The sequence below is a fragment of the Marmota flaviventris genome, unplaced genomic scaffold (genome assembly GCF_047511675.1).
Source record: "Marmota flaviventris isolate mMarFla1 unplaced genomic scaffold, mMarFla1.hap1 Scaffold_324, whole genome shotgun sequence".
NCBI lineage: Eukaryota > Metazoa > Chordata > Mammalia > Rodentia > Sciuridae > Marmota > Marmota flaviventris.
In genome coordinates this window covers 20,777-44,942 of record NW_027288190.1, presented here as the reverse complement: position 1 = coordinate 44,942, position 24,166 = coordinate 20,777, and the positions used below count along the sequence as shown (strand labels likewise).

Sequence of the window (24,166 nt, the reverse complement as noted above, 5' to 3'; positions counted from 1 at the left end):
TCTGATAAAACAAAACATTTCGAGACACTGGAATTGGTTAATAGCATGCAGTAAGTGGAATACCTATCATATATGGATTCCTATTTCTTCTTGCTAATGTATTTTAAGTAGAACCTTTCTTTTTGAGATTTCAATTGTAGTGTATCTTAACCATTTCTGGGAGCCATTAGCCAACTAGGTATGACAATTTCCTTGCCAGCGTACCCCATGTTGCTGACATGTTGCAGCGACATTGAATGTAGGTGACCTTGCTCAAGGACCAAGGCAGATTAGGGTGTTCCCGGTTTTAAGATAATCGTGTTTAGGGCGTTCCCAGTTTAGGTTCCAGGTTTAAGGTTTAAGATTATTCCTGCTGGGAATAGGGCGTATCTTGCTGCCTGAGTTCCCCTTGAGTTCTCACGGGATTCAGACAATATATTTTGGAGAAAGAAGCCCAGTGGAGGTAAATTTGGGCAGAGAACGTGGATTTGGGCAGAGAACGTGGATTTCCCCAGAACGTGATTGTAGACGGCTGGTGTGAGTTCGGGAATAAAGAGTTGCTGTTTGAATCTACAAGCTGTGTGGTGGCTCGTGATTGTGTGCCCAGCCAGACTGCGGCATTTGTGCCCAACCAGACTGCGGCATTTGGCGGCTCGTACGGGGAACTTCTAAAGCTTGGAGGTAAGTGAAATTGCTCGCCCCTGAGGAAGAGCGAAAGAATGGGTGACCAATTCAAAAAACAATGTGTTATTGTTTTGATTTATCTTGTTTTTGTTTCAAGCTGCCTATCCCTAGAAATTTCTCAGGCAAACTGGAAAAAATGGTTGACTAAAGGTTTGAAGTTTGTCGGCCCTGAGGAAGAGAAAATTGATACAATGATTTTTTATTCCGTTTTTGTTTCATTCAGTTTCGGCTTTGTTTTGTGCTATCTTATTGGGTTGCGTTATCTTTATAGTAGATTAGAAATAAGTAAAAAACAAACCAAAAAGATGTTAAGTAAATTGTTAGAGGTTCAGACCATGGAGAAAGACATTTTAGATCAAACAAAAGAGACGGTCTCTCGAGCTAGTCAGACAGAGGAAGAAAATTTAAAGGAAAAGGGGTTGTTAGGAAAAAGGCCACAACAGGAGGCTGTTACTAACTCTGTTTTATCACAAGAGGGCGTAATTCAACCAACAGCCCCACCGATGGAGACAGCTGAGTGGCCCTCAAACCCCGTAGTTGATAAATGGGATCCTGAGACAGGACCTCAAAGATTAGCATGCCCTGTACTTGAACAGGCAGGAGGGCAGCGAATTCACTGTGCATTAGATTTTAAAACAGTGAAGCAGTTAAAGGAGGCTGTAACAACCTATGGTCCCCAAGCTCCCTTCACGGTAAGCATGGTTGAGTCCATTACTAACTTGGACATGACGCCAGCAGATTGGGCTAGCATGTGTAAATCTGTACTAAATGGAGGACAATATTTGTTATGGAAGGTTGCCAATGAGGAATTTTGCACGGAGACAGCTAGGCGAAATGCAGCAGCCGGTTACCCTCAAAGAAATCTAGATATGTTGTTAGGAAAAGGACCTTATGAGGGTCAATGGCAACAAATTGAATATGATCCTGCTATATATGCACAAATTGCTGCAGACGCAGTTAGGGCATGGAAGACTTTACAAGGACATGGAGATTTACAAGGTCAGCTATCTAAGGTAATACAGAGAGCTAATGAACCTTACGCTGACTTTGTAGATAGGCTAATTCAAACTGCTGCCAAAATTTTTGGGGATACAGAACAAGCAATGCCATTAATAAAACAACTGGCTTATGACCAAGCAAATCGTTGCTGCAGAGAGGTTATTAGACCATGGAGACATGAAGATTTAAACACATATATTAAATTATGTAGAGATATTAATGAACAAGGGCAAGTCTTGGCAGCTGCAGTACAACAGGCTTTAGATGCCAGGCCAAAAACATGCTATGATTGTGAACAAACAGGACATTTTAAAAGGAATTGCCCCATAGGAGGAGGGTTTAACAAAAGTAGGTATCAAAGGAATAGAATACCGGGTATTTGCCCACGATGCCATAGAGGGAGACATTGGGCTAATGAATGCCGTTCTCAAACCACCATAGAAGGTACTCCCTTATCAAAAAATGGACAAAGACCAGGTATTTATCCAAGATATCGTGGAGAAAGGCATCAGGCTCCATTGCCAAAAAACGGACAGGGGGGCCCAATGCTCCGGGGCCCACAACCACAAATCTACGGGGCAGTGGAGGATCCCAGCAACACCATCAGGGTAGTGCCCAGGACACATTGTCCATTAAATCCCTCATCAGACAAACCCGAGGGAGCGCAGGGTTGGACATCTGCGCCTCTGCCAGAGCAGTATTAACTCCAGAGATGGGAGTTCAAATCATTCCCACAGGATTAAAAGGACCTCTTCCCCAAGGAACAGTAGGCTTATTACTGGGACGTAGTTCATCTACATTAAAAGGACTTATGATAAGTCCTGGGGTAATTGATCCCGATTATGTAGGTGAAATAAAAATTATAGCTAGTTCTCCAAGAGGTATATCAGTAATTTCACCTGGAGATAGAATAGCACAGTTGTTAATAATACCCAGCCTACATAATAAATTTCCTAGTCATAGTGTAGAAAGAGGTTCCAGGGGATTAGGCTCCACAGGTGTAGATTGGGCTATGTTGTCTTTAAATTTAGATTCTCGCCCAATGCTAAAACTAAATATTCAAGGTCATGAGTTTAATGGGCTACTGGACACAGGAGCTGACCTTAGCATCATATCTCGTCAAGAATGGCCAAAACATTGGCCATTACAACAAGCCACTCAAACACTTCGAGGCCTAGGAGTGGCGACTAATCCCCATAGAAGTTCTATGATATTAGATTGGAAGGATCCTGAAGGATGTGAAGGAACTATACAGCCATATGTATTGGATCATCTTCCTATAAATTTATGGGGATGAGATGTCCTAGATCAATTAGGTTTGACGTTAACAAATAACATCAATCCTAATGTGCCCACTACTAGGGATAGACAAGGCTTTAGGAAAGAAAAAAGATTAGGAAAACAAGGGCAAGGTATAGCAGCACCAGTACAAATAGATCAAGGAACAGACAGACATGGGTTGGATTTTCAGAAAGGGCCACTGAGACAATCAAAATTACTTGGAAATCAGAAAGACCAGTGTGGGTTCCTCAGTGGCCCCTGACTAAAGAAAAGACACAAGTAGCCCATGATCTGGTCAAACAACAATTAGCGGAAGGACATATACAACCTTCCATATCTCCTCATAATACTCCCATTTTTGTCATCAAAAAGAAATCTGGTAAATGGAGATTATTGCAAGATTTAAGAGCCATTAATAATGAGATGGTTATTATGGGACCTGCTCAATCAGGGATTCCTCAATTGTCTGCTTTGCCAAAAACCTGGCATGTTTTAGCTATAGATATTAAAGATTGTTTTTTTTCAATTCCAATTCATCCCAAGGATAGTCCACGTTTTGCATTTACTATCCCTGCATTAAATCATGAAGGTCCTGATCAGAGATATGAATGGAAAGTACTCCCTCAAGGGATGGCTAACAGTCCAACTATGTGCCAAATATATGTTAACAAAGCAATCCAGCCACTTAGAAATCAAAATCCTGAACTACAAATATTTCACTATATGGATGATGTATTATTGGCACATAAAGATAAAAACATATTGCTGGAATGTTATGCCACACTTACAAACTTATTAAAAAATTATAATCTAGAGATAGCAATAGATAAAGTACAATTAAATTTTCCAATTAATTATTTAGGAGTTCTATTATCCTCAACCATGGTCCGTCCACCAAAAATTCAAATACGAGTAGATCAACTCAAATCACTTAACGACTTTCAAAAGCTATTGGGAGACATAAATTGGATAAGGCCTTATCTAGGTATACCAACAGGAGAGTTGGGACCTTTATTTGATATTCTAAAAGGTCCATCAGATCCAAATTCACCCCGCATGTTAACTCCTAAAGCAAGAAAGGCATTAAAAATTATTGAAACATATATGGAAAATATGCATTTGGATAGAATTGATATAAGTTTGCCTTTATTATTTATTGCACTACCAACAAAAAATATTCCTACAGGAGTATTTTGGCAAGAAGGTCCATTATTATGGATACATTTATCTTATTCTCCTAACACTATTCTTACTAGGTATCCTGAGGCTGTAGGACAATTAATACTCAAAGGAATAAAAGCAGTGAAGGGAGTGTTTGGAATTTCTCCCAATAAAATTATTACTCCATATACTATGGATCAAATTGATGAGTTAGCTAATGAGTTAAATGCTTGGGCAATAATCATGTGTAAATCTAATGTTTCATTTGATAATCATTTACCATCTAATCCTTTGTTGTCTTTTTGGTCTAAGCATCCTGTAGTTTTTCCTAAAATGACAAGAAAAACACCTATCATGAATGCTCCAAATATTTTCACTGATGGGTCAAATAATGGTACAGCAGCAGTAGTTACCCCTGATCAAACTTTTACATTTTTAGTACCCAAACAATCAGCTCAAAAGGTAGAGCTTAATGCAGTTTTACAAGCTTTTTTGATGTTTAAAGATTCTGTATTTAATTTATTTTCTGATAGTCAGTATGTAGTTAATGCTATAGTATCTCTTGAAGATGCTGGTAGGATTTCCCCTTCTTCTACTGTTTTCTCTTTGTTTTCCACTATACAAAGTCTAATCTGGGACAGAAAAGATCCATTCTTCATAGGACATATTAGGGCACATACAGGATTGCCTGGAGCCCTTAGTTTAGGCAATGATTTAGCAGATAAAACTACACATGACATACATATTTTCTCTACATTTGAAGAAGCTACAAATTTTCATAAAAGGTTTCATGTTAATGCTAATACTTTACAAAAGCATTTTAAAATAACTAAGGAACAAGCCAGACATATAATAAAACAATGTCAAAATTGTGTGACATTTTTACCACAAGTTAATCTTGGAGTCAATCCTAGAGGACTGATACCTAACCATATTTGGCAGATGGACGTCACACACTTGCCAGAATTTGGAAAATTAAAATATTTACATGTTACAGTTGATACTTCTTCCGGATTTCTGATGGGCTCCCTTCATGCCGGAGAAAAAAACTAAAGATGTTATAGCTCATTGCTTACAAAATTTTGCCACTGTGGGCGTTCCTAAACAGTTAAAAACCGATAATGGTCCTGGCTATACCTCTACCTCTTTTAAACAATTTTGCTCATCATTTGGTATTACTCATATAACAGGAATCCCATACAATCCACAGGGACAAGGCATAGTTGAAAGAGCTCATCAAACTATTAAAACATACTTATTAAAGCAAAAAGAGGGAATTGGAAAGGGGTATATATCCCCCAAAGATAAACTTAAAATAACGCTTTTTACTCTAAACTTTTTAAATTTGGATTCATCAGGACTTAGTGCTGCAGAAAGACATATGTATCCAAAAAATGTACATAAGCCTAAAGTACTTTGGAAAGATATTCTAACAGGACAATGGAAAGGTCCTGACCCAGTGATTGTCTGGAGTCGGGGGTCTGTTTGTGTTTTTCCACAGGGAGAACAGCAGCCCTTTTGGATTCCAGAGAGATTAACTAAAACAGTCTCTACAGATCGAAAAGAAGATGATTTGACTCAAATCCATAACAGCTGATATCCAGAACTCCAGCTTGGCCATTCTTACATCTGCGACAGTGATTAACCAGGATGCTTTTTTCAATAGCTATTTTATTATTGCATTTTTCCACATCATAAGGTTCTATTTTTATTTTTTGAGCTCATACAAACCTAGGTTAATGTTTTTCTGATCAGTTTTATTTTTTGACGGTGGAGTTTTTAAACATTGCAATGGAGATTTCACCTAGGTAAAGCTACAAGGCCTTTACTATTTTCTTATGTGTTGTACGTTTGTGTACACTCTTGTGTTTTGTGTTGTATGTCTGTATGTGCGTATGTCCATATTTCTTATATGAGGAGCGCTCATGAAAAAATGGATCTGAATTATTATTTTTTTTTATTCACATGATTTAAATGGTTTAATTTAAATTAGGTAAGCAGCTGTTAAGGATTGTTTTTAAAGGTGGTTAGCAGATCTGTTTGTTTACTAATTTAAATTAGGTAAAAAGCTGTTAAGGATTGTTTTTAAAGTAGGTTAACAGATCTGTTTGTTTACTTTCACCTTTCCTTTTCATTATATTTAATAATTCTTTTCAGGATAATGTCTTTTTAGCATCATTGCCAGAATTCCTATCTTCATCCCAGTGCCGGTGAAGACAAAGATAAAACCAAACTACAGCTTCTATGATAGCTATCACAGTAAACTGTATAAACTGATGCATCAATGAATATAACTCCACAAGTAATGCTCAATCAAGGAGTCAACTTACTTTGGGAGGAAACGGAATTTGGGAGGAAATGGACATATTGATAGATTCCTCTGCTTTGAACTGCTTGCAGAACTTGCCTGGACTACGTAACTATCGTTTGGTGCAGCGAATTGTGGTAATGCTGGCATATCTTTGCTGATGGTGTCACTAGTGATGCAATTTTTATTTCCTTGCCAGCGCACCCCATGTTAATTGTGGTAGTGCTGACATATCTTTGCTGATGGTGTCACCAGTGATGCAATTTTTCCCAAGGAGCCGTCTATTGGCTTGGTGTTGTGGCATTTCTGTATCCTCCTCCCTTCTGCTAGTGATGGTCTAAAATTTGGGGGCCAATGGCTATATGCTGGACCGGTAGTCAGTGACGGGTATGATCCAATTGCAGTGGTATCAACCTAAGACAGGAGGCTGACGCCTAAAGGTCAGTTTTCCGATGACGGGTAAGAACCATATGTTGAATTGGACAACCTACCAGGCACGGTCCTTAAGCCACATTAACCTCACTCCCCCACTGGCACCAAGGCCAAATTTGGGGGCCAACAGAGGTGAGGCAAAGAACCTCACCCCCCCACTGGTGCATAGACCTATCCACAAGTATGGCTGTATGCTGGACCGGTGGTCAGTGATGGGTATGATTCAATTGCAGTGGTATCAACCTAAGACAGGAGGCTGACGCCTAAAGGTCAGTTTTCCGATGACGGGTAAGAACCATATGTTGAATTGGACAACCTACCAGGCATGGTCCTTAAGCCACATTGCTTGTTGTTTAATTAATCAGAAGGGGGGAGATGCTGGGAGCCATTAGCCAAGTAGGTATGACAATTTCCTTGCCAGCGTACCCCATGTTGCATTGACATTGAATGTAGGTGACCTTGCTCAAGGACCAAGGTGAATTAGGGCGTTCCCGGTTTAGGTTCCAGGTTTAAGGTTTAAGATTATTCCTGCTGGGAATAGGGCATATCCTGCTGCCTGAGTTCCCCTTGAGTTCTCACGGGATTCAGACAGTATATTTTGGAGATAGAAGCCCAGTGGAGGTGGATTTGGGCAGAGAACGTGGATTTCCCCAGAACGTGTTTGTAGACGGCTGGTGTGAGTTCGGGAATAAAGAGTTGCTGTTTGAATCTACAAGCTGTGTGGTGGCTCGTGATTGTGTGCCCAGCCAGACTGCGGCACAGAATCGTCTCTAAATATATTTCCAAGTCATGTTTTATGCTTCCTGTTTTGCCATTTTCATGCAGGGTACCAAAGCTGCAAAAGCATTTTAATTTCTGATTTGTAATTTTAATTATTAAAGTAAAACTAATTTTTTTTAAATTTTAAAGAATTCATGGCAACTGATCTAAGCATAGTTTATTTATTTTGTTAATGAAGTTGTATAATTAGTAATAGGCATTACGTATGTTATTATGTATGTTAAGGTATAGCATTTGATTAGAGTTTATATGATTCTTTTATAGTTTGATTAGAATTCTACTCCTCATTTATATCCCAGACGAACTTGAGGGGAAAGTCTTTCATTTCCCTTTGGAATATCTGGTCAAATCGTTCATTCTGCTCCACAGTAAAATGATGTTTCCAATCTCCAATGGTACCTAATGGGATAAGAACATGAATGGCACTTTGGTGAATAAAGAACACATCATGTTAAAGACTGTCTCAACCATTTGAACCCATGTGTCCTATTGTCCCAGATGTGGAACCCCTGTCAAATTTAAATGGAGCAACCAATATACCTATTTTTTTAACTTTCTAATAATATGTGAATATTATTGTGTTCACAGAATTTAAAAATTGGAAATTAATGGGTTAATCTCTTTTCAACCAAGCTAAATATTTATTCAGGTCCACAGGATTGGAGACCTCATCTTTTCTTACACAGGAATGATTGAATAAAGAATCTAGGAACAAAATAATGCAGTAAAGAGATTGAAAATTTACTTCCTCATATGTTAGCCTTTCCCACTCTGTGATCCTTAGGAATAAAAAACTATAAAGATACGAATATATTAGAATTTAAAAAGTATTTTAATATATATACTCCTGTATATATACTAAGTGAACCTCATACTAAGTGAACCACATTTATCAACTGTAATATAATTCTTACTAAAACCCTCCAAGATAAGTATTTCTTTCTTTTTCAATTTGAAAAAAAAAAAAAAACAAACAAGACTCAAGTATTTTCAACCTATAAAATCAAAGTCATATAGAGCACCAGAGCTTCTCTTTCTGCATCTTTTTTTTATACAAGATTAAACCATCATTATGCCATTCTTTTTCGTGGGGGTGAGTACCAGAGATTGAACTCTGGGGTACTCGACCACTGAACCAGTCCCCACCACTATTTTGTACTTTATTTAGAGCCAGGGTCTCATTGAGTTGCTTAGCACCTTGTTTTGGCTGAGGCTGGCTTTGAACTTGCATTCCTCTGCCTCAGCCTCCTGAACCACAGGGATTACATTATGCCATTCTTCTTAAGTGAAAAATAACTTGGCATTTCCAGCTATCAGGTTCACATGTATAGATATTATTATTGGCCTTTGGAAAAAGATAACAAGCTCTTAGGGATATGAGAATTGCTTTTTATCTACTGTAGCTGAGGAATTAAAAGGGAGAATTTATAATAAATGTCATCAAAAAAGGAATTTTAAAATATATCAATATCTAGGGCAATTTCCACAAGTTGTTTATACAATTGTTCATAAATTAATATCCATCATCCTATTGGTAAATTATGAGCCAATTATGACATAAAATGTGAATAAAGTAGAAGTGAAATGTTTAAAATGTTTATACACTAAATGATTAAATCAAAAATTAACAATTTGAAGCCAGGTGTGGTGCTGTATGCTTGTAATCCCAGCAGCTGAGGAGGCTGAGGCAGGAGAACGTTGAGTTCAAAGCCAGCCTCAGCAAGGGTGAGGCTCTAAGCATCTCAGTGTGAGATCCTGTCTCTAAATAAAATACAAAATAGCAGCTGGGGATGTGGCTTAGTGCTTGAGTGCCCCTGAGTTCAATCCCTGGTACTATACTACTACTACTACTACTACTACTACTACTACTACTAATAATAATAATAATAATAATAATAATAATAATAATAATTTGAATATAAAGGGTATCAGTTACAAGGAAAATAATATTCATTCTTGACAACTACTTCAAGCATGTAATAAGATCACAGTAAAAATGATTTCAAGGACTTTTTGAAGTAACTGAATTCATAGCAGATAGCACTAATAAGATATCACTCTTTGTGACGACACATGGGAACACAGTAATCCAAACCTCCTCCCAGCACAGCAAAACACACATTAAGTTTACTCCTTAGATTATTCTAGAAGAAAAAAGGGAACATAAGGATTATTATTCTCATTTAATATACCTGACCAGGCTCATGTGACTTAGAAATAAGGCAATATTAATTAAGCAAGTTAATGTGTCAGTTTGTATACTAAAACACTTAGGTTTCTTGAAAACCTCTTCAGACCTACTCTCAATTAGATGCTTAATTTCTCTAGGTTCCAAATGTCACTGTTACTTGGAGAGACATAATGGAAGCACTTACTATTTCTCCTAGGTATCAAGGACTTGAATGACAGCTTACATCTTGCTACTAAGAACTACTGAATAGTACCTTTGCGCAGAAAATTTCCTTCATTGTTTCTCACTCCAAGTTCCTGTTTTACAATATCATCATAATTTGCTTGTGGATTAGTCTTCATGTTCTGAAATGAAGCCTGTTTCACAACAGTATCCACAACTTCTTCACTAAGTTCTTTCTCAAGAAATCCACAGATTTTCAGCACTGCACTTCTGAGGTCCTGAAAGAGTCATGAGTATGCATGAGTTACAGCTAAACACACAACATTTTCATATTCTAGTGAAATTGATTGCTGGAATGCAAAGAAGTGTCATCATATGAACCATGCAGTTTGTTATGAGAAGAGAATGGGGAAACAAACTGACATGATTATCTCAATTGATGCACAAAAAACATTTAACAAAACCCAACATCTTTGTATGATGAAACTCTCAATAAATCTGCAATGGAAGGAAACTACCTCCACATGAAAAAGTCTTATATGGAATAGCTAACAGCAAACTCAACTAAAAGAGAAAGATTTTCATCCGAGATGTGGAGTAAGTTCAACTCCATTTTTCCACTTTTATTTATTATGATACTAGAAATACTAGCTGGAGCAACTAAGCAATAAAAACAAAAAAGGTACTGAAATAGAAAATAAAGCAAATGAAGTGGTCCCTGTTAGCACATAAGATTATCTTTTACATTGAAAACCCCAAGTACACACACACACACACACACACACACACACACCCCAAAACAAACAAACAAACAAAAAATAAAACAAAAAAGACATTAGAACAAAGAAATTTAAGTTGTAGAATAAGAAGCCAAATATCTAAAAAGTTCTACTGCCCAGAATACATAAAGAATTCTTACAAATCAACAAGAACAACAAAATCAGTCCAATTAAAAATTGGCAAGGGATTTAAACAGAGATTTCTTCAAAGTAGATATACACATGTCCAATAAGTACATGAAAAGCTGCTCAGTATCACTAATCATTAGGGAAATGCAAATCAACCACAGTAAGGTACCACTTCACACCCATTAGGAAGGCTATTATTATTTTTAATTTTAAAATATTTTATTTATTTTTTACTTCAATATTTTTATTATTAAATATAAACCACAACAGAAAAGAATAAGACCAATGACACAGAAAACTTAAGATTTATGCATGTTGGTAGAAATATAAAAATGCTGCAAATGCAATGGAAATAGTATGAACCTAAAAACAGCATTACAATATGACCCAACAAATCCACTTCTGTGTATGTACCCCAAATATTGAAAGTTAAAGTCTCAGAGAGAGATTTGTACACCATGTTCATACATCATTATTCACAATGCAGAATATAAAAGTGATCTATATGTATGTATATGTATGAGATACACAAATACAATGTAGTACATATGTACATTGGAATATTATTCAGCCTTAGAAGGAAGGCATTATGCTACAAATGCATGAACCCTGAAGACATTATGGTAAGTTAAGTTAAATGAGCCAGTCAAAAAGGACAAATACTGTATGATTCCACTGATATGATATACTAAGACTAATCAACTTCATAAACACAGAAAGTAGAATGTTTTTTTACAAGACCTACAGGGAGCTGAGACTGGAGAATGAGGGATTATAGCCTTGTGAATATAGAGTTTCAGTTTTGCAATATGAATTCATTTTAGAGTAGGAGAGTGGTGATGTTGGCACAAGAATATGAACATACTTCATGCCACACAACCGTTCCCTTAAAAAAATAGTTAAAGCAGGCTGGGATCGGTGGCTCATGCCTGTAATCCCAGGGACTCAGGAGGCAGAGGCAGAAGGATGGCGAATTCAAAGCCAGCCTCACCAATTTAGCAAGAGCTAAGGAACTCTGTGAGACCCTGTCTCTAAAAAAATACAAAATAGGGCTAGGGATGTGGCTCAGTGGTCGAGAGTCCCTGAGTTCAATCCCTGGTACCTGCCTCAAAGTCGTTAAAGTGGCATATTTTATGTCATGGATATTTTATCACAAGTAAAAAATATACTTTATGTCATGGATATTTAATCACAAGTAAAAATTTCAGTGGGAGGATAAAACCTAAACAGAATTATTATAGGCAAGAGTACTTAACTGGAAAAACTGTATCTCAAAGAGGTTATAACAATTTTCATGAGAAAGAAACTTTTCTTTCAATTCAAGAAGCAAGGATTTCTTTTCTGAATAAAATTAAAAAAATGAGCCCTCAACTAAAGAAACCTGAATCCCCTACCCCTATGAAATGTGAACTTCAAAGTGCTCGATACACTATGTGCTCACAAGAAATGGAGATGGGTTGGCAGGTTGGGGACAGAGGATACAGGGCCTTGCTAACTTCCTGAGTATGTTAGTTGTATTCTTGTAGGGGAAAAAATGTAGTGTGAGAGGATGAATAAAAATAACAGGTCCACAGAAAAGGCTCAGGGGTTACTCAAGTTGAACTGGGCTAACTGGGCTGTGCAAAATAACCACACAAGGGACACAAATACCTTTTTCTTTGGGGTCACTGTGATGGCTCCTCTGACCTTAAGGGTCCACAAGAAGAGAGAGAGTGCACATGCCCTTACCCCTTTTATTGAGGAGAAGCTATTCAAATGAGGCAAGGGGTCAGGTTTCAGGGGGCTGAGTCTATGTTCATGATGTCCACTGTCACCAGGTTGACTGACACCTGGGTAGGCCACACCCAAAGGCACAGTAAGAGAAGGGGACACACACAAGGCACTTCCATGGAAGATTCTATCCTAAACAGGGCAAGGGGTTATATTACAAAAGAACAGGTGAGCATAGCTTCACCCATGGGGCTGTAGCAAGACACACCCATGCAGGAGACACCAACCCTTGAACCCAAGAAGGGTGGGGAAAGCTCTGCCACATTTCTGTGATTGAGCACTTCAGCACCCAGAGGAGGAGTGTGACTCAGTCACGAGCAAGGTTGGTCTCCCACACCACAGTTATTAACTTATTTCTACACCAAACTTGGGTGCAGAAAAAAATAATAAAATCAGGATATAAATGAATACAAAGGGATAAGAAAATGTGAACAAGCTCTAGCATAAAAAAGACAATAAAAATAGAACTATAGATGTTACAAATGTAGAAATATCTGAAAGAATTTCAAAACAGCTATACTTGTCACATACAAGGAAATAAGAGATAAAATTAAAATCTTTCCCCAAAAGCTAACTATTATTAACCAAAGTATCAGATAAACCCCAGCTTGTTAATTGAAATGTAGACTTCAGTGAATAATTTTAATGGAAGATGAAACACAGATAGTTTTAGTCAGGTTTTTCATTGCTGTGACCAAAAAATCTGACAAGAATAAACTTAAAGGAGGCAAAGTTTGTTTGGAGACTTGCGGTTTCAGAGGTCTCAGTCCATAGACAGCCGGCTCCATTCCACAGGGCCTGAAGTGAGTCAGAATATCACGGTAGAAGAATGTGGTGGAGAAAAGCAACTCAAGACATCACACCAGGAAGCAGAGAGAGCTCCAATCAGCTCATGACATTATACCTCAAAGGAATATCCCTGATGACCTACCTCCTCCAGCTCTACCCTACCTACCTGCCTACAATTACCACTCAGGGGATTAATGCCTTGATTAGATCAGGCCATTTATCATCCTATCATATATCATCCCTAAACTTTTCTTTCATAGTCTCACATATGATCTTTTGGGGGACAGGTCATATCTAAATCATAACATAGATTCAGAGAATCTTTTCTAGGTCTTGCTACAGTCTTGCACTTTGGCCAATTCTTCAGAACACCAGCTGTTCCCTAATTCTACTACCTATTACTGTCCAATATTCTGAGCCATATTCCACAAAATGGTTTTTCATGGTAACACAACGGGCAGCTCTCTTCTTTACCACTGTACTTGTGGGGTCTCCAAAGACAACTGCCCCACACCCTTCAGGTATATATGCATTTCTTTCCAAGAGGCATCAGCCAGTTCCAATATGTTGAAGGAAAAGATAACAGGATTGGAATGATTAAATCTCTCATATTAGACTCCCCCCAAAGGGGAGTATCATTTCTCTTAAGATAAATTACAGTATTTCCAGAATTTTTACATTTTAAAATACACATGTGAAAATGACACACATTCCAGAACCCCCCAATAAACACCCTTTCCTCATTTTAAACCTTGTCCTTCCCCCAATGGTAACCTCCATCATCATTATATGATAATGAATTATTGGTCTTTTAACTTGACTTTTTCCACCTAAATATGAATCTTTAAACATTATAGTTATAATTGCTTCTAGTTCAATTATATACCACTCAACACTACTTGTGACAGGAAAGTAGAAAATAATCCTGCATAGTCATTAAGGTTCTAGGGCTACTACTACTAATTAAGTGAGAAATGTGAAAAATCCTCTGAGAGAAACTGCCCTGAGATTATACATCTTGCTGGGTTTATCACTGGAGAAGCAGGCATGGGCAGTGTTTCGTAAAACTACCAAGACATTTCCAAGGGAAGCAGCAGACAAAGGAAGACTCCAAAACGTATTCCAACTTTGATGAATACCTAATGTTTTTTTTTAAAAAAAATATTGTTTGCATGTTGATGTACCTTTATTTTATTCATTTATTTAAATACGGTGCTGAAAATAGAACCCAGTTCCTGACACATGCTAGGCAAGCACTCTACCAACTGAGCCACCACCCCAGCCCTGAATATCTAATTTTTGACAACATTGTGAGGTTTCTCTAGAAAGAGCTCTAAAGCAGAAAACTTGAGTTGACCAACGTCTATATTCCTTCTCTCCTTTACTTCCTTACTCCATCCTACCCCAATCAATTTTATCCACATTCATTCTTCTCATACATTCTTTTGTTCTTTTTGGTATTGGGAATTGAATCCAGGGCCCCTTAACCCCTTATCCACATCTCTATTCCTTTTTATATTCTATTTTGAGATAGGGTCTCATTGAGTTGCTTAGAGCCTCACTAAATTGCTGAAGCTACTTTTGAACTCTCAACCCTCCTGCTTCAGCCTCCCAGGCTACTGCCATTATATTCTTTATAGTGATGATGTTCAAATTAGTGGCATTAATATCTAAAGGCAGAAATCTTTTTGAGTTTGATTTGTATTTTTCATTTGTTTCTCACTCTATTCATTTGATTTCTTCTAAATCACTTTAATCTTCACAGGTCAAAAACAATGTCATATTCAAGCTCCTCTGATCCCCCTCTAACCCAACCCTGCCTCAGAGTGCCCTAAACACCTTCACGAATGAGACCACTATCTGCACACCTGCACCAACTGGAAATAAAGGAATCATCCTTGATACCTCTCTCTTTATCATTTGTCCTTTGTACAATCCCTTTTTTTTAACATCTTAACTGTGCCTCAAAACTCTGTATTCTCTTCATTCATAATGACATTACTCCAATCCAAGGAAGCACTGATGTTCAGTGGATTAACACACTGGTCTGTGTGTGTACTGGATTCCTTATACTCACTATTTTTCCTTTTCAACTCTGAATGGAAGTAATATTCAAAAATATGAATTATGTTCTATGGCTACCCTTCTTAATAATTCTTTAAGAGGCTCTTGACTACTTTTAACTTTAAAGAAATCACTCTCATTTACATAGCCCACAGATCTTATAAAATCTGGCTCCTGCAAAACCCCTCTATATTAATCTTTCATCTCTTCAACATTGTTCAAGTTCTTCCCTTAGGTCTTCAAAGGTGTCATGTATTTTCCTTTTTCCTTATAAGTCTCTCCCATTTCTTTTCTTTCTGTTAGCTCTTATTTATTTATTTCAGAAAAAAAGACCATCAACTATATTAGCTATTCTCAGTACATATGCACATTGACATTGTAGGTAGACTTTTCCTTAATAATTTCACTTATTACTTTTGAACTACATATACTAGCTTGGTGAGTACCTGTTTTCCCTGATAGATTATGAATTCTGTCTATAAAAGATTCAGTCATCTATTACTCAAGATTCAGTACCAGTCACAGAGCAATCATTCAGTGATTTTTTAAATAACTGAATAGATGATGTACTAATGAATCAGCATATCAATCAGAGACCACAGAACAATAAACTTTAACTGTATTATGTTTGAATTACACAAAATTTTCAGTCAGTTTTGAAACTTTCACCAGCATATAAGCATCCTATGACTTCACATGAGAACTAGTTTTAAGATTCTCTTTAAAAAACAGGAAGAATGTGCCTCACAGGGCTCACCCTTTATCTATAGCAAGAATTATCCTGTCTTTGAAGTGGCTTCTTTCCCCAGTGTCATGGTGTTCCTTGATGAACTTTCTTAAGTGTAACAACCATGGAAAATGTTTGGTGTATGGTGTATCCTCAAAAAGAAAAAAAAAAAACTAAAAACAGAACTACTGTATAATCCAACTGTTACATTCCTGGGTATGTATCAAAAAGAAACAGGGTCACCATACAAGAGACAACTCACATGCCCATGTTTATTGTATCACTATTCACAATAGATAAGGATTCAGCCTAGGTGTCTATCAAAGATGAACACATAAAGAAAATATGGTGCACACACACACACAACTGGACTATTATTCAGATATAAAAAATGAAATCTTCCAGCAAAATTCATGAACTGGAGGAGATCATGTTGAATAAAATAAGCCAGACATAGAAAGACAAGTAGCACAAGAGGCACACGTGAGAACAACAACAAATAATGACTGAAAGTAGAATCGTGAATACTAGGACCTATGAAGGGTCCAGGGCGAAGGGGAGGTAAGAGAGTGGAAGAAGGGAGATTGAATATGATCAGTGCATGTTATATTGTCATATAGAAATCAGATAACAAAAGCCGTTAATACGTAATTAATATTAATAAAAATGATTTACAAGATTGGTATCCTAGATATTTGAGGTTGCCTTTAATGCTACAGTTGTTACATGATAACCATGGTGACTGTGTGTAGTGAGAAGGCACCCTTGAGGAAAACCAGGAATAATTAATGGATAAGCAGGAAATTAGAACCCCCACTCGCCCTCCAAAAGCCTATGAAATATGTATGAAAATGACTAGGAGAATGAGTTTTCCTGAAACCAGGAGAAAAAAAGGTTTAAAAAATAGAATTTTTAAAAATACTTCTTATTACCTTTTTCATATCTTCATAGCTCATGAACTGAATATTGAAGTCATGTCTGTGTTCATACCAGCCTCTTATGTGATCAAACCAACAACTTCCCACCACTGTGCAAAAAATAATTAGTAAAAAAAAATAAAAATAAAAAAATAATTAGTAACAAGGTGGAGATGTTGCACTTATTGAATAGCAAAGTATTCTGTCTTTTCCTCCTTATAGTCACAAAAACAAAAATAAAGGCCCAACCACTGAACAACTATATTACAGTTTTGAAATGATTACTGCTTAGGGGAACAATCATGGTTTTCATAGAGAAGTGACCATGAAAAGCGACTTTATGGATGTAGGAAGGCAGCAATAAAAAAATGAGAATGCCCCTGGGTCTAAGTTTAAATCAGATTTCTTTAAAGCAAGTTCCTCCACTTTCCTATATCCACCAGAAAACACATGTCCATTTCTTCTTATTCTCTAAGATTTCTGGATAGCAAAGCTACCTGTTTACAATGAGACAGAACCTGAATATAATCTTTAAATGAGTGAGATCCTGACACTTCTCACTACAAGTCCCTTGCAACTTTCAATCCTCATCAGTAGTGGAGTGATAAACTCCACCATGGCCCTAGAAGGCTTCCCACAGGTCCAGGAGAGAGTACACAAACACCCTGATCATTAGCGATTCTGGAATGTATTGTTTTAATTATATTTGTAGCTAGTTTAAATTGATAGAATATTTGTAAGCCTTTTATGGACTCGTCAAAATGGTTCCTAAACAACATGCCTTTGAAAACTTGACAAGACCCACACGGTCCTGGCAAGGAAGGAAAGGCCACTGGGTGGCAGACTAAGTTGATGTGTCATAGTAACTACTCAAGAGCATCCATTGTACAATTGCCCTTTTCCATCTCTCTAAATATCTTCCCTAAGTTCCTTGATAAATAAACTCATAGTTACCTTGTCCATCTAGAAACATTTTCATAAAATTCTCAAAAGTTTCAGAATTCTTTAATATAGCCACCCAATTTGAATAATGAAAATAGGAAACCAAAACATCTTTAGGATTTCTGTAGATATAAAGAATCTGCAGGAAGAATTATAAATAATATTAACAATTCCAGCATATTATTTCAAGATTTTAACAGTTGCATCATATTCATTAGCTGAATGAATCATAATCATCTTAATCCATTCTTCTAGTCATGGAAAATTAGGTGTTCTCCCCATTTTTCTCTATTACAAAAAGTGTTGAAATAAATTCTTTTACTTATAGGACAGAAACTGTATAAAAAAATTAATATGAAAATACCACTAATGAAATGTTGAACCAAAAAAAGGCCTTTCACAGAATACACAATAATTATTGTCAATAACCTTTCAAAACAGGCTTAATCTCATTACTGAGTATGGACATGTAGGTTAAGATCACTTTAACATATCTCTTCATAAATAACACATTGAAACAATTTAAAATTCTGATATGTATCATTACTAGGAGGAAGTCAAAACACGTCCATTAGCAATTTAGCAGGAACTGATACACCTGCTTTCTTCAGAAAATATAGCCCCATCCCATAGAACTGAAAATCCTTGTACTTTTGGCTTTGCAGTTCCCTACTTGGATATATATTCTAGGAGAATTCCTGCATATGTGCCCAAAGGCCATTCTCAAGAACACGAATAAAAGCATGTAGTGATATGCAAATTCTGGAATATTCTAATTTTTCTATGAAGAGAAAGTACAGATCTGATAGAACTACTTTCAGAAGTTATATTATGCAGCAATGGAATTGGCATTTCAAGTCAAGAACAAACATGTGGCAAAGTCCCAGAGAATTAGAGAATAAGGAACAAAATGAAATTAAGTAAAATTGTAGGTCAAATGATTTAACAGGATGTCTCATAATTTGTTTTCAAAGACCAACAGAAAAAGAACTTTTGTCCACTGATGCTCATAATAGAAAAACTTCAATGGAAAAGTTCCAGTAAATCTGTAAATATTTTGATTTAGCCACAATCATAGTAGAACACTTACAGAGAACTGTCTTTAACATAACAATAAAAGCAAAAATAAATTTATAAAATTGATTATTAAAATTTTATTTCATTTAGTTTTTAAAATTTGTATAAGTATCCAACACAGAAAGTTTATCTCCTTTTCTCATGTATGAAACATATTACATGTTTGAAAACTGATCATGCAATTGACAATTAACTTTTAAATAAATTTCAAAAATTAGAATATGTAAACACCATTGCCCATGATAGAAAACTATACAAACACTTTCAAACTAAAAAAAATCTCAAAAGAGCTGAAACCAATTATAAAAGTAAAACTGAAATAACAGAGTTTTAAACATTAACAAAATCATATCCATAGTTATACTAAAAGTGATATCCTTTTTAAAATGTTAATATTGACAAAAATAAATGCTGGAAATAGGTAAACTGAACATTTAATTAAAGAAGATGGAAAGATATATACTAAAATGAGACAAATATTAAAATGAAAGTATACATCCAGGAAAAAAGCTAGTTCTTCAGAGGGTGAAAACCCAGTAAAATAGAAAACTCCTTATATCCCGAAAATCTAAAAATAGGAGAATATAAAATTTTTATCATTGCAGCATGAATGCAAATATATAACCACAAAATTGGAGTAAATTGACAAGATTATTAAAAAGTTATACTTTTTTCTATGTTAAATATCTACAAGTGGGTAAAAAGAATAATAAAAGGTACATATTGATGGTATTAAAGTAGACCTGATAAAATAGAGCCATAGAATGAAGCTCGAAGAATGTTGGTATTTTGCAATGTCTGTTTTCCCAGAACAAATGTCTCTTAAATTAAAATCCACATTTGACAAGCGTTGTGGAACTACACTATATTGTAAAAAGTTGATAGAAAACTTTTCCTTACTAATTGACACAGAAAATTTTAAAAAACTATTCTGTGTCAATTAGTGACTCTTGGGACAAGTATAATGCAATATTCATATATAATAAGCAGTATAAGATTTAATTTATAATCCTAAGAAGGTTTTAATATAGCCAGGCTTGGTGACACAAGCCTATAGTCCCAGCTACTTGGGAGGCTGAGACAGGAGGATCACAAGTTCAGAGCCAGCCTCAAAAAGAGAGGTGGTGAGGGGCTGGGGATGTGGCTCAAGCGGTAGCGCGCTCGCCTGACATGCATGCTGCCGGGGTTCGATCCTCAGCACCACATACAAACAAAGATGTTGTGTCCGCCAAAAACTAAAAAAATAAATATTAAAAAATTCAAAAAAAAAAAAAAAAAAGAGAGAGGTGCTGAAAATATATAACCACAGAAATGAAATGAAAGAGCAAAACCCTGTCTCGAAATAAAATACAAAATAGGGCTGGGGATGTGGCTCAGTGGTTGAGTGACCCTGAGTTCAATCCCATATCCCCCCCCCCTCCAAAAAAAAGGTTAAAAATAATGTTAGCTAGGAAAAAGCTGGAGGGTATTTACATAATCTTTGTTGTGGGTATTGTGTTTTCTTAGTAAATCACCAGAACCAGAAGTCAGGAAAGAAGTATTAAGAGTTGGGTTACATAAGGTTAAAAGTTTTAAACCATTTTTCAGAAAAGTCTTTTCTTTTTAAAGGGGAAGACTTTGCCCCAAGTAAATATTCCACAAACAGTAAATAAGAAATCTAAAGAAATACGGGCAAAGAATAAAAAGGTTATTTAAAGGCCTATAAAAATATATAAAAGGATAATCTTATTAAAATTGAAAGATTAAATCACTCAAAAATGAGATTACTTTCTTACTTAGCATATTAGACAAATTTGATAATTCCCATTATTAGTAAGCATGTGAGGACAGAGGCATTCCTACATGGTATTTGATGAAGTATAATTCATATATCATAAAAACAGTTAGATAATCCCTGTCAACACTTAAAATATAAGACATTTTAATTTGTAAACTTCACATTAATTGAAACATGGCATGAGAATTAAATTGCAAGCCTTTATAGGAATGTTTATTACAACACAAGACATCCATTGGCTGCAACTTACCTGTCCATCAAATACACATTAATTATTGCAAAGCCACACAATAAATTCTATGAAACCATAAAAAAGAATGGCATTCATGGCCAGTGTGAAAGAATTTTTGTTATATGCTATAGAATAAATTGCAAATTATATCCACAATTGCTTGTTACAGGTATAGTTTTTAGGACTTTTGTATATTTTTATTGTGGAAGGCAATATCCTAAACATACAATGATTGTAACATTTGGAAAACTGTGGTTTAGTGAGGTTGGGGAATCTACTTAAAGCAGGTTATTTTGTTTGTGCAAGAGAGAGAGAGAGAGAGAGAGAGAGAGAGAGAGAGAGAGATTTAAGCTGTATGACATACTTTAGCTTTTTTGTTCTTCAGACCTTTTGGAGCTAAATAATATGGGATGTGGGAAGTGAAGATTCAAGGGGATGGCATTTTGATAAAGTCCAAATTATGAGTATTGTATTCAAAGAAGGGAGCTCTATCTATTGTTTTGATGTCTTCAGTTCTGTTACGATGCCCCTCAAAATAAATCAAGCTTAGTATCTGCTGTGTCCAGATGGTACCTGAAAAAATAAATCATCTTGTTTTCAAACTCAATTAGTCATTAAAAATTAAGTCAACAATAGTGTCATTCACCATAAAATCATTTCAGCTTTCTTTACTTTTAAACACTCTATGTATGCTAACAACTTTGTCCAACTTTCATTTTTGTCTCTATGAAACATTAAAGTTAATAAAGATAAAATCAAAGACTCTAAATTCCTTTATCTCTTGAAGAGCTGTGTTTGTTCTGATTCCATGATAGTGATGATTTGGGTTATTTCTGCCTCTCCTTCTCTGTTTCCTGCTCCATGTTAGGTCTTTTTTCGTGTTTTTAACTTTTTCCTTAACTTATAATAATTCTACATATTGATGGGGTAGAGTGTGATATTTCCACACATGCATACACCCTGCACTATTCACATCAGGGAAATTAGCATTTCCCTCTTTGTGTCATTTTTTATGTTTGGAATCTTGGAGCTTATTTCTTCTATATTTTCTTAAAATATGTTATTGGCTACTGAGTCCCTCTTGACTATATTTTGTAGGTACCTGTTTTTCTTTCATGAAATTCCTTTTTCAGAACTTTACCCTTTAGAATTATAGACAAATTAACAAAATTATAGCGAGTTCACTTTCCCCTCCTTTTCTCTTTACCATGTAAGGTGGTTTTGTAAACTATTTAAGCATCCAAGGATGTCAGGAAATAGCAGAACTTGACATGAGCAAAGCAATATATATATATATATATATATATATATATATATATATATATATATATGACATTTTTATTCACTTATGTGGTCTAACCATGTATGACCAACTTGCTTGTGGTATTCTGGGGAAACTACACTATAAATGAGCAAAACATTGTATGTGGACATTAATAACTTCAGCTTTACCTCTTAATCTACATGGGCCACTCTAAAAACTCAAACCAAGCCAAGTATCCTGCCCTGCTGAAGTAGAAGTCACTATTACTCTTCTTAGTACTTGTTTAGCCCAACAGGATTGTGTTTTACTACTTCTTTGTAATGATGGTCTTCACAAATCTCAAAATCATTCTTATTTTATTTTCTAGTAGAACTTGCTGGTTGAAAACGTTTTTGAGAATCTTCAGTGGAACTCAGCTGTCATGGAATACTTCTTAAGAAAATGAAACATCTTGGAACATGATAAATATCTCAACCCATGAAGCATTTACAAATTAGAGAAAAGATAAGTTTGAACTGTGTCAGGTCTGTCTGGCAGACCATGTCAACAGGTCAGCATTTACCCAGTACCTGCTCTTGGCTCAGCATTATATATATATATATATATATATATATATATATATATATATATATATATATATATATATATATATAACAAAATTGACAATATATCCATTGCAAATGGGCTTAGGTAGTAGAGATTTGAGATTCATCTAACTTTTTTCTGATCCTTAATGGATATATAAATGTAGGTCAGGCTGCTTTTGATATCTGAAAAAGAGCACATTTACACACACATACGCACACACACACACCAAAGAAAAGCAAAAGTTATGATTGTGAATCCACTCTTTATACTTACCTGATTTTGGATATGTGATTATGAAGACATCCTCATCTCTAATTTCAAAATCTTCCACATTTTCTACTATAGGAATATTAACTAAAGACCTTTCAAAATTGTAGCCTTTAAATTCAAGTAAGTATTCCTCTGTGTTGTCCATATTTTTTCACCTACAAGTGCAAACATAAAATTTCAAGTTATTTTAGAAGTGAATAATAGTTATTGAGTGGTCAATATATGCCTAGCACTATTGCAATGTCTGATGTGTATGAACATACTAATGACACTAACCAGAACACATATATGAATGATTTAAAACTTCACAAAATGCCAACATTGTGTATTGCTAGCATCAGTGTTTTAAAGATGAGGCAGCAGAAATGCTGAAAAGTGAGACAACTCTTCTTAAAGATCCATGAGGAACAGATATTATGATCCTCAACATAGAGAAGAGGAATTAACTCAGAGAAGTCAACCAAATTATTTAAACTTGTCCAGCTAGCTGAACTGGATAGATTGGAGAAGGCATAATTTGGCCAGAGAATTCATACTTTTTACCCAGAAATTCTTAGTGTTTTATATTTTTATTGCTTATATTTTTTGATTGTTGTAGAAATAAGAAATTCTTCAATGGACATTCTTTTATTTCTAATTTTTTCTAGAGTATGCATAACTCATTGTGTCTTTAAGAAGCTTTTGAATTAGGGATCTGAGATGCTGCTGAAAGTGAAGAATGATAATGCCTTCTTTTTAAATTGGTTCTTACCTCAGAAATGCTGCCCTGGTAGTTACAAGTTACTTCACGAAAGTTATCATAGTTTACAGTAGGAGATTTTAAAATCAGAAATCATATGAATCTCAATAATAAACTAAAACAAA

The 24,166-nt window shown here is 35.7% G+C and overlaps 1 pseudogene; it reads right to left on the bottom strand.

The window, feature by feature from the left end:
- Positions 1-7,825: 7,825 nt before the first annotated feature.
- LOC139704142 (amine sulfotransferase-like) lies at positions 7,826-23,447 on the bottom strand (annotated as a pseudogene).
- Positions 23,448-24,166: the final 719 nt, after the last annotated feature.